This window comes from Oncorhynchus kisutch, linkage group LG1, assembly GCF_002021735.2.
Source record: "Oncorhynchus kisutch isolate 150728-3 linkage group LG1, Okis_V2, whole genome shotgun sequence".
Lineage (NCBI taxonomy): Eukaryota > Metazoa > Chordata > Actinopteri > Salmoniformes > Salmonidae > Oncorhynchus > Oncorhynchus kisutch.
Genome location: NC_034174.2, coordinates 11,378,570 through 11,391,198, shown reverse-complemented (window position 1 = coordinate 11,391,198; position 12,629 = coordinate 11,378,570).

Sequence of the window (12,629 nt, the reverse complement as noted above, 5' to 3'; positions counted from 1 at the left end):
AGTCGTAATCATCAGCCCTGGGTTCAAATGCAGTGGTAATCATCAGCCCTGGGTTCAAATGCAGTCGTAATCATCAGCCCTGGGTTCAAATGCAGTGGTAATCATCAGCCCTGGGTTCAAATGCAGTCGTAATCATCAGCCCTGGGTTCAAATGCAGTCGTAATCATCAGCCCTGGGTTCAAATGCAGTCGTAATCATCAGCCCTGGGTTCAAATGCAGTCGTAATCATCAGCCCTGGGTTCAAATGCAGTCGTAATCATCAGCCCTGGGTTCAAATGCAGTCGTAATCATCAGCCCTGGGTTCAAATGCAGTCGTATTCATCAGCCCTGGGTTCAAATGCATGCTTATTGAAGTATTTGGATTTAAAGACTTTTTTAAAAGGTATAATGGAGCCCAATTAACCACCTCTATTACTCATCACCTGTGATATTTAGAACCTTTATTTGACCATATTAGATATGGATAGACTAGAACATACCGTATATGATTCATGTTTGTTAGTGATGACGTCATAGGCAGGTCGCACAGATTCATGTTTATTAGTGATGACATCATTGGCAGGACGTACAGATTCGTGCTTCTTAGTGATGACATCATAGGCAGGTCGTACAGATTCGTGTTTCTGAGTGATGACATCATAGGTAGGTCGAACAGGTTCGTGTTCTATTTGATACAGTTTAGTCAGATAGTACATTGAGCCAAAGCAGGTGATTGGAAATATCCTATACTGAAAATGTCTTTCACACACACACACACACATGGTTTTTGGGTTAGGGAAAATAGGATTTTGAATGGGACTGAATTGTGTCCCCACAAGGTTAGCTGTACAAGACCGTGTGTGTCATATTTAGCTGAAGCATCATAGACACTCCGATAGCTACATTCCAATAAACCAGCTTCTCTACTGTTAGAACACACAATACATTCTCAATCTCTCTATCCATTTCTCACAGCAGCCTTTGCAACAGAAGCATGTTTCTTTTCCCTGTCAGAATGACATCAAAGTCCACTAACATTGAAGAACACAATCCTTATCCTGATTTACTTCACTTTGTTACTCTACAGATGATCATAGGTAAAAACTCTCCTCCTCTGACTACAGATTCAGTAAGGTATCGCATACTGTCTTTTCAGTTTGTCTTCTTCCCTTTCTTCTGCTGGTCCTCTCCTTCTGCAGTATCTGCAGTCTCATCCCTCCCGCTCTGACCCGTTACAGCTGGGTTTCCTGTTTCCTTCCATGGCAGGAAGCTGTAAGACACCAGGGCTGTGATGAAATACATGAGCATGCCGGTGTAGTGCCCCACCACCAAGCAGAGTGGCTGTGCCAGGACGAACAGACAGAAGACGTTGATGCTGGCGCTCTCTGCCAGCTCCACCCGGTCCTCCTGACTGGCACGCAGCACGCCAAAGAAATATATCAACGCCACCGCCGGGTAAAATGCCAACTCAACCATGGTGACGTCCGAGTCAAGGGAGAGAACTGGTGCTCTTGATGATGTCCCAGACGTAGACTTAGAACACGCCACAAACACACAACTCCTCACAGGGAAACCAGAGGTTCCACACACATGTACTCGTTGGTCTTTCAGTCCTACCGACACACAGAGAAGACAGATGAGATGTGAGGGTGTGTCCTGCAGAGAGAGAACGATGGACCTTTGATCATCAGTCCGGTTGGATCAGTAAAACATTAGCTAGTATCTGATGGGGTCAAAGCCTTCTCACACTGTATGTGTGTGTGTGTGTGTCAAGCTATATTACCCAAGTCTTATCTGATGGGGCCAAGGCCTTATGTGCCACAGCATACAGCTATAACTACTGACAACAGATATGATAAAAATATATATTTTTAAACACTGTAACCTCTTGGTATTAAAGAGATGCATTATCAAAAGCTCTCAGCACAGTGCTGACAATGCACCAGTTGTGATGAAGAGGCTACTTTGGGATGCTGGTCTTCCAGGCAGAGTTGCAAAGAAAAAGCCATATTTCAGACTGGCCAATAAAAAGAAAAGATTAATATGGGCAAAAGAACACAGACACTGGACAGATGAACTGTGGCCAGCATCCCGGAGTCGCCTCTTCAATGTTGACGTTGAGACTGGTGTTTCGCGGGTACTATTTAATGAAGCTGTCAGTTGAGGACTTGAGGCATCTTTTTCTCAAACTAGACGCTAATGTACCTGTCCTTTTGCTAAGTTGTGCACCGTTGCCTCCCAATCCTCTTCCTATTCTGGTTAGAGACAGTTTGCGCTGTTCTGGGAGTAGTACACAGTGTTGTATGAGATCATCAGTTTCTTGGCAATCTCTTGCATGGAATAGCCTTCATTACTCAGAACAAGAATTGACTGATGAGTTTTCGAAGAAAGTACTTCGTTTCTGGACATTTTGAGCCTGTAATTGAACCCACAAATGCTGATGCTCCAGATACTCAACTAGTCTAAGGAAGGACAGTTGTATTGCTTCTTTAATCAGACAACAGTTTTCAGCTGTGCTAACATAATTGCAAAAGGGTTTTCTAATGAGCCTTTTGAAATGATAAACTTGGATTAGCTAACACAGTGTGCCATTGGAACACGGGAGTGATGGTTGCTGATAATGGGCCTCTGTACGCCTTTGTAGATATTCCATAAAAAAATCTGCTGTTTCCAGCTACAATCGTAATTTACAACATTAACAATATCTACACTGTATTTCTGATCAATTTGATGTAATTTTAAATGGACAATTTTTTTTTTTGCTTTTCTTTCAAAAAGCAAGGATATTTCTAAGTGAACCCAAACTTTTGAATTGTAGTGTAGGTTAAGATGACCATCTATCTATCGATTGAGTTATTGAATCTACGACAGGGTCATAGTTGAGACTATGCGGTCAATCTCTGGCAAAATATGAATGCCGAGATATGTAAAGCATTCCGTTGCATTCACAAAAAGAAGTCAGAAGTGTAGGTCTACATCTTTCCTCCTCCTTCAGCATCATAATTGAGGATGTTGCATTATTTATTTTGGTCCAAAAGTGCGGGTATGGAATTGCACAACAATTACATCGTCTGCATAAAGAGCAATCCGATGTTCCAATCTGATCTATTCTGATACCTGAAATATTTGTGTGGGACCTAACAGCTATGGCTAGAGGCTCAATGGCTAGGATAAACAGGAGAGGAGAAAGAGGGCAGCCCTGCCTAAAACCCCTGCAGATGTCAAAGGTTTTTGGATGCCGTATTAGTAGTAAGTATCTCTGCAGTGGGATTTGTATATATATATATATACAGTGGGGCAAAAAAGTATGGAGTCAGCCACCAATTGTGCAAGTTCTCCCACTTAAAAATAGGAGAGAGGCCTGTAATTTTTATCATAGGTACACTTCAACTATGACAGACAAAATTAGGAAAAGAAATCCAGAAAATCACATTGTAGGATTTTTAATTAATTAATTTGCTAATTATGGTGGAAAATAAGTATTTGGTCACCTACAAACAAGCAAGATTTCTGGCTCTCACAGACCTGTAACTTCTTCCTTAAGAGGCTCCTCTGTCCTCCATTCGTTACCTGTACTAATGGCACCTGTTTGAACTTGTTATCAGTATAAATGACACCTGTCCACAACCTCAAACAGTCACACTCCAAACTCCACTATGGGCAAGACCAAAGAGCTGTCAAAGGACACCAGAAACACAATTGTAGACCTGCACCAGGCTGGGAAGACTGAATCTGCAATAGGTAAGCAGCTTGGTTTGAAGAAATCAACTGTGGGAGCAATTATTAGGAAATGGAAGACATATAAGACCACTGATAATTTCCCTCGATCTGGGGCTCCATGCAAGATCTCACCCTGTGGGGTCAAAATGATCACAAGAATGGTGAGCAAAAATCCCAGAACCACACAGGGGGACCTAGTGAATGACCTGCAGAGAGCTGGGACCAACGTAACAAAGCCTACCATCAGTAACACACTAAGCCGCCAGGGACTCAAATCCTGCAGTGCCAGACGTGTCCCCCTGCTTAAGCCAGTACATGTCCATGCCCGTCTGAAGTTTGCTAGAGAGCATTTGGATGATCCAGAAGAAGATTGGGAGAATGTCATATGGTCAGATGAAATCGAAATATAACTTTTTGGTAAAAACTCAACTCGTTGTGTTTGGAGCACAAAGAATGCTGAGTTGCATCCAAAGAACACCATACCTACTGTGAAGCATGGGGGTGGAAACATCATGCTTTGGGGCTGTTTTTCTGCAAAGGGACCAGGACGACTGATCCGTGTAAAGGAAAGAATGAAGGGGGCCATGTATCGTGAGATTTTGAGTGAAAACCTCCTTCCATCAGCAAGGGCATTGAAAATGAAACGTGGCTGGGTCTTTCAGCATGACAATGATCCCAAACACACCGCCCGGGCAACGAAGGAGTGGCTTCGTAAGAAGCATTTCAAGGTCCTGGAGTGGCCTAGCCAGTCTCCAGATCTCAACCCCATAGAAAATCTTTGGAGGGAGTTGAAAGTCTGTGTTGCCCAGCAACAGCCCCATAACATCACCGCTCTAGAGGAGATCTGCATGGAGGAATGGGCCAAAATACCTGCAACAGTGTGTGAAAACCTTGTGAAGACTTACAGAAAACGTTTGACCTCTGTCATTGCCAACAAAGGGTATATAACAAAGTATTGAGATAAAGTTTTGTTATTGACCAAATACTTATTTTCCACCATAATTTGCAAATAAATTCATAAAAAATCCTACAATGTGATATTCAGGATTTTTTTTCTCATTTTGTCTGTCATAGTTGAAGTGTACCTATGATGACATTTACAGGCCTCTCTCATATTTTTAAGTGGGAGAACTTGCACAATTGGTGGCTGACTAAATACTTTTTGCCCCACTGTATATATATTATCTTTATCCATTTACAAAAGCTCTCACCACAACCATAAGAAGTTAACACTTCAAAAAGATAGGGACCCTGTCGAAAGCCTTCTCTGCGTCCCATGACAGGATCGCAGTGTCTGACGACCCAAATCTAGCATGTAGAACATTTAGCACTCTCCTAACATTATGAAATCCTTCACGACGACAACCTTGAATAAAGCCATTTTAGTCTCTACCCACCACATCTGGGAGGAAACCCTCCATCCTCCTTCCAAGTGCTTTACAAAGAACCTTAGTGTCAGAATTCAAAAGAGAAATAGCACGATAGGAATCACATTTGGTATGCAGCTTTCCGGGTTTTAGGAGCAGAGTGATCAGAGCTCCTTCTTAATGAAGGGGGCAGGAGACCATTTTCGTAAGATTCAGGAGGGGAGTGCAGTTTGTTCTTAAATCTCTTGTAGATGTTAATGGGCAGCCCATCTGGCCCAGATGCCCTCATACTATCAATTGCATTGGAAATTTCCTCCAGTCAGCTCAGCATTAAGAATATCCTTAGATTCATATGAAATATTGGGAAACTCCAATCTAAAAGGTTAGCCTGGGTGTCAGTTTCAGGAGGATACTCTGATACATATAATTGTTCATAAAAGGATTTAAAGGTATTATCTCCCGAGGGTCTACCGTCACAGCTTCCCCTGTATCCTGAATTTAATTGACTGCTCTCTCTGCTTGTAGCGGTTTGATTCGCCAGGCCAACAGCTTCCCAGCTTTTTCACCCTGGTCATAATAGGATTGGTTTAGTCTCAATAAGCTTGCTACCCGCAAAAGCTCTGTTATGTTGAGCCCTGAGCAACTCCTTATGTGCACCTGTGGAATTAGTGAGAAATATCTCTCCAGAGTTTTAGATTCAAATAATTTCATGTTTTGCCATGGTATTTTATAAAAACTTGCAGCTGGTGGCAATATACAGTGGGGAGAACAAGTATTTGATACACTGCCGATTTTGCAGGTTTTCCTACTTACAAAGCATGTAGAGGTCTGTAATTTTTATCATAGGTACACTTCAACTGTGAGAGACGGAATCTAATACAAAAATCCAGAAAATCACATTGTATGATTTATAAGTAATTCATTTGCATTTCTTGCTGTGAGATGTTACCCCACTCTTCCACCAAGGCACTTGCCTAACCCTCACCCTCCGATCCAACAGGTCCCAGGCGTGCTCAATGGAATTGAGATCCGGGCTCTTCGCTGGCCACTTTTTGCCAGTCCTGTCTGGTTTAGCGACGGTGGGTTTGTGCCCATAGGCGACGTTGCTGCCGGTGATGTCTGGTGAGGACCTGCATTACAACAGGCCTACAAGCCCTTAGTCCAGCTTCTCTCAGCCTATTGTGGACAGTCTGAGCACTGATGGAGGGATTGTGCGTTCCTGGTGTAACTCTGGCAGTTGTTGCCATCCTGTACCTGTCCCGCAGGTCTGATGTTCGGATGTACCGATCCTGTGCAGGTGTTGTTACACGTGGTCTGCCACAGCGAGGACGATCAGCTGTCTGTCCTGTCTCCCTGTAGCACTGTCTTAGGCGTCTCACAGTACAGACATTGCAACTCATTGCCCTGGCCACATCTGCAGGCCTCATGCCTCCTTGCAGCATGCCTAAGGCACGTTCACGCAGATGAGCAGGGACCCTGGGCATCTTTCTTTTGGCGTTTTTCAGTCAGTAGATAGGCCTCTTTAGTGTCCTAAGTTGTCATAACTGTGACCTTAATTGCCTACCGTTTGTAAGCTGTTAGTGTCTTAACGACTGTTCCACTGGTGCATGTTCATTCATTATTTATGGTTCATTGAACAAACATGGGAAACAGTGTTTAAACCCTTTACAATGAAGATCTGTGAAGTTATTTGGATTTTTATGAATTATCTTTGAAAGACAGGGTCCTGAAAAAGGGATGTTTATTTTTTTGCTGAGTTTTTAATCTGCGGTGGGATCACAAATGGTTTGCAATCTGATATGGAATGGGCTTATGGATAGTAAAAATAATAATAATAATAATAATAATAACATGGGAACTAAATGAGGCTGCAATGACCTGTCCAGGCCACCTCTTGCGTATCTTAGGAATGTTGCAAGATAATAGATGTGATTCTTGCTAAAATATGATCTTCGCCTGAAGTTGTTTTAATCTACTTATTAACTGTTTTATTTTGGCGATTTTATTTAATCCCCTACAGTTCCAGGATGTAAATTTAACCTTAACACTATGAGTCATCGAATTTACCAGGGACACTTGAATTTAAACATTGCCCCACATTGGATCAGCCGAATATACCAACAGTGCTCTGTTACCACCATAAACAAAAACACAAAGGACACTTTAAAGCACGTCAACGTACAAAAACACCTAACAATGAACCACGAACGTGTGATTAACCCTCTTACCCCAAAGTCTAGAAGTCTAACAGACCTCCCCCTCTCAGTGACACTCCGTATAAGGTGCTCAGAGCCACACACACGTGAGGAGCTGCCTCTGCGTCCCCCCCCCCCCCCCCCCACCCCCTGTACACCTTCTGCCCACCACTTGTCATTACACTGTGTTCACCATTTAACAAAGAACCAAAACAATATCAGGAGTGAGCCAGAATATAAGGCCACCGTGATCTAGCCTCATATAGGCCTAAATAAAATAAACCTGCAAGTTCCGATGCATAAAAGCAAGTTTCATTCTACAGTCGTGGCCAAACGTTTTGAGAATGAGACACAAATATTAATTTTCACAAAGTCTGCTGCCTCAGTTTGTATGATGGCAATTTGCATATACTCCAGAATGTTATGAAGAGTGAACAGATGAATTGCAATTAATTGCAAAGTCCCTCTTTGCCATGCAAATGAACTGAATCCCCCCAAAACATTTCCACTGCATTTCAGCCAAGCCACAAAAGGACCAGTTGACATCATGTCAGTGATTCTCTCGTTAACACAGGTGTGAGAGTTGACAATGACTAAGATCAATCTGTCATGCTGATTGAGTTCGAATAACAGACTGGAAGCTTCAAAAGGAGGGTGATGCTGGGAATCATTGTTCTTCCTCTTTCAATCATGGTTGGTTACCTGCAAGGAAACATGTGCCGTAATCATTGCTTTGCACAAAAAGGGCTTCACAGGCAAGGAAGCTTGCACCTAAATCAACCATTTATCGGATCATCAAGAACTTCAAGGAGAGCGGTTCAATTGTTGTGAAGAAGGCTTCAGTGCGCCCAAGAAAGTCCAGCAAGTACCAGGACCGTCTACTAAAGTTGATTCAGCTGCAGGATCGGGGCACCACCAGTACAGAGCTTGCTCAGGCATGGCAGCAGGCAGGTGTGAGTGGCCATCTGCACGCACAGTGAGGCGAAGACTTTTGAAGGATGGCCTGGTGTCAAGAAGGGCAGCAAAGAAGCCACTTCTCTCCAGGAAAAACATCAGGAACAGACTGATATTCTGCAAAAGATACAGAGATTGGACTGCTGTGGACTGGGGTAAAATCATTTTCTCTGATGAATCACCTTTCCGATTGTTTTGGTCATCCGGAAAAAAGCTTGTCCGGAGAAGACAAGGTGAGCGCTACCATCAGTCCTGTGTCATGCCAACAGTAAAGCATCCTGAGACCATTCATGTGTGGAGTTGCTTCTCAGCTAAGGGAGTGGGCTCACTCACAATTTTGCCTAAGGCCACAGCCATGAATAAAGAATGGTACCAACACATCCTCCGAGAGCAACTTCTCCCAACCATCCAGGAACAGTTTGGTGACGAACAATGCCTTTTCCAGCATGATGGAGCACCTTGCCATAAGGCAAAAGTGATAACTAAGTGGCTCGGAGAACAAAACATCGATATTTTGGATCCATGGCCAGGAAACTCCTCAGATCTTCATCCCATTAAGAACTTGTGGTCATCAATCCTCAAGAGACGGGTGCACAAACAAAACCCCACAAATTCTGACAAACTCCAAGCATTGATTATGCAGGAATGGGCTGCCATCAGTCAGGATGTGGAAGTTAATTGACAGCATGCCAGGGCGGATTGCAGAGGTCTTGAAAAAGAAGGGTCAACACTGCAAATATTGACTCTTTGCATCAATTTCATGTAATTGTCAATAAAAGCCTTTGACACTTATGAAATGCTTGTAATTATACTTCAGTATTCCATAGTAACATCTGACAAATATATCTAAAGACATTGAAGCAGAAAACTTTGTGAAAATTAATATTTGTGTCATTCTCAAAACTTTTGGCCATGACTGTACATTAAATTATAATAAGGCTAGGCCTACTTCTAAACTGGCCATGTTATTATAGCTCAATAGACAGTCCTATGTTACTAGATAAATTATAACACAGTGAACTGGCTCAAACTTTAAATACCTGTTTAGGCAAAACCGAAAGCAATAGTTGGAAACATAAATCAAAGTTGAACTTTCCGTTGCTATTGCCACTTCTTCAGCTCCGCTTCCACACCTCTGCCTAGCTTCTCAAGATACTGCTCCGCTTCCACACCTCTGCCTAGCTTCTCAAGATACTGCTCCGCTTCCACACCTCTGCCTAGCTTCTCAAGATACTGCTCCGCTTCCACACCTCTGCCTAGCTTCTCAAGATACTGCTCCGCTTCCACACCTCTGCCTAGCTTCTCAAGATCCTGCTCCGCTTCCACATCTCTGCCTAGCTTCTCAAGATACAGCTCCGCTTCCACACCTCTGCCTAGCTTCTCAAGATACAGCTCCGCTTCCACACCTCTGCCTAGCTTCTCAAGATACAGCTCCGCTTCCACACCTCTGCCTAGCTTCTCAAGATACAGCTCCGCTTCCACACCTCTGCCTAGCTTCTCAAGATACTGCTCCGCTTCCACACCTCTGCCTAGCTTCTCAAGATACAGCTCCGCTTCCACACCTCTGCCTAGCTTCTCAAGATACAGCTCCGCTTCCACACCTCTGCCTAGCTTCTCAAGATACCGCTCCGCTTCCACACCTCTGCCTAGCTTCTCAAGATACTGCTCCGCTTCCACACCTCTGCCTAGCTTTTCAAGATACTGCTCCGCTTCCACACCTCTGCCTAGCTTCTCAAGATACTGCTCCGCTTCCACACCTCTGCCTAGCTTCTCAAGATACTGCTCCGCTTCCACACCTCTGCCTAGCTTCTCAAGATACTGCTCCGCTTCCACACCTCTGCCTAGCTTCTCAAGATACAGCTCCGCTTCCACACCTCTGCCTAGCTTCTCAAGATACTGCTCCGCTTCCACACCTCTGCCTAGCTTCTCAAGATACAGCTCCGCTTCCACACCTCTGCCTAGCTTCTCAAGATACTGCTCCGCTTCCACACCTCTGCCTAGCTTCTCAAGATACTGTACCGCTTCCACACCTCTGCCTAGCTCCTCAAGATACTGCTCCGCTTCCACACCTCTGCCTAGCTTCTCAAGATACAGCTCCGCTTCCACACCTCTGCCTAGCTTCTCAAGATACTGCTCCGCTTCCACACCTCTGCCTAGCTTCTCAAGATACAGCTCCGCTTCCACACCTCTGCCTAGCTTCTCAAGATACTGCTCCGCCTCGACTGGTGTTTCCAAAATGTAGGAAGGATCGCCGTGGGAGACCCGCAGACGCCCTGGAAGGATAATTCCATACCGGAATTAGCCCATAGCCGCTGCTTGACACTGTCAAAGCGTTTCTGCTGCTTGTGGACTTCCATGGAGAGATCTGGGAAGAACATAACTTGCCGATTCTTGTGGAGTTCTCACTTTCGCCCTGACTGCATTCCCCACGCGAATCTTATCTTTATAGTTTAAGAACTTCATTATCAGAGCCCTCTGGGGTGCGTTGGGGTCGGAGTTTCGGCCAGAAATCCGATGAGCTCTCTCAATGATCGAAGGAGAGCGGAGTGGCTCCATCTCCAGAGCCTCCTGAATCCACCGCTCTAGGAATGAGCAAGCATCGCTCCCCTCAGCACTTTCGGGGAGATGTACAAGTCTCAAGTTCAATCTCCTGCTGCGGCCCTCCAAATCAACTGGTTTAGAGGTAAGCGATTCAACCTTTTCCTCAAGAGCGGTGGTCGTTGCCTGCAGGGCCATAACATTGTCTTCTGTTCCAGAGATGCGTACCTCAGCCTGAGAGATTTGGCCAGCACATTCTTTGACTTTCTTAACGTTGTCTACTGCAGACAGTACATTTTCAAATTTGATAGAGAATTCTGCATTCATATCTTTGATGGCCTTGAGGATATCTTCGGCTCAAAATGTCACTGCACGTGTTTATCGACTCAGTCCTGCTTCCACCACTAGCACATGAAGCTAGCACGATACCTTCGTCCTCAGACTCTAAACTTTCACTCGTTAAGTCTGGCTTTTTGGTGTGACTTTTCCTTTTCAGCATTGTGGGTTTCGGAAGCTAATAAACGTATTCCTGGTACATCAAGCTTGAGGGTGAACTTATTTCAGGATGTATTTCAAATTTGTAGCGGAGCTAAAAAAAGGATGCTACTGATCAGCTCTGCGCCCTACCGGAAGCCCCCATGACATAGCTTTTAGCAGTGGAATGTATAAATACCCAGAACAGATGGGGTTGGATCTGTACAATGCTTCCCAGCTCAATACACTCGCTCTGTTTCTAGTTTGTTGTGTTGGTTTTAATGGATGTTATTACCACAGCACTGATTATGAGAATGAGAAGGTTATCTTAAAGATACAATACAGACAGGGAGGATGTTATTGCTGACCTTTCTGTCCATTACAGAAATGATTGTCCGTGGTCGTCATTTGTCCCCGACGACACCCACTAATAGTGTGATTTGCCTAATTGCTTCCAGAAAGGCAATATTTTTGTTCGCCATGACGCAAGCTAGGAGCAGAAATACAGTAATTAGACCACTGGAACATGAATCAGAGAGAGAGAGAGAGAGAGAGGGGGCGAGAGAGAAAGAGAGAGTGTGTGAGAGAGAGAGAGAGAGAGAGAGAGAGAGCGAGAGAGAGAGAGAGAGAGAGAGAGAGAGAGAGAGAGAGAGAGAGAGAGAGAGAGAGAGAGAGAGTGAGAGCGAAAGACAACTGTGTAAAACTCTTGGTGTGGGCAGCAGCTGAACATGTGCACCACCATGACCACCTGCTGGTCTGGCATGGCTGGAAGCTCCTTATCCTGTTCATAAGATGCTCACCAGCAGTTCTAATGAGATAACCTCTGAACCCTATCACCCCCTCTCCTCCCAAGAACCAAAGAAATTGAAGAACATTGAAGAAGAATGAGTGGGAAGTGAGGGTTGACCAGAAACTGGCACAGTGGTATCACAGGGACAATTGTAACTAATAATATCACAATTACAATTAGAAACATTCTCACTCTTCATGTTCCTGCATTTTCTCTGCCAGGTCTTGCCAAACCCCTGATTGAACACATCTGCACTAACTTGCCCACCCACCTGACCATGACTACGATGCACTTTACAGATGCTAGTCATTTAACAGGGGAGGTGGTGTCTGTGTATGCACACAAGAAAGAGAGAGTTGTCACTGTCAGCCTAGTTCCTGTTACAGAGAGACGGGGTGAGCCCATGTTACATACAGAGACAGGGTGAGCCCATGTTACAAACAGAGACAGGGTGAGCCCATGTTACAGACAGAGACAGGGTGAGCCCATGTTACAGACAGAGACAGGGTGAGCCCATGTTACAAACAGAGACAGGGTGAGCCCATGTTACAGACAGAGACAGGGTGAGCCCATGTTACAGACAGAGACAGGGTGAGCCCGTGTTACAGACAG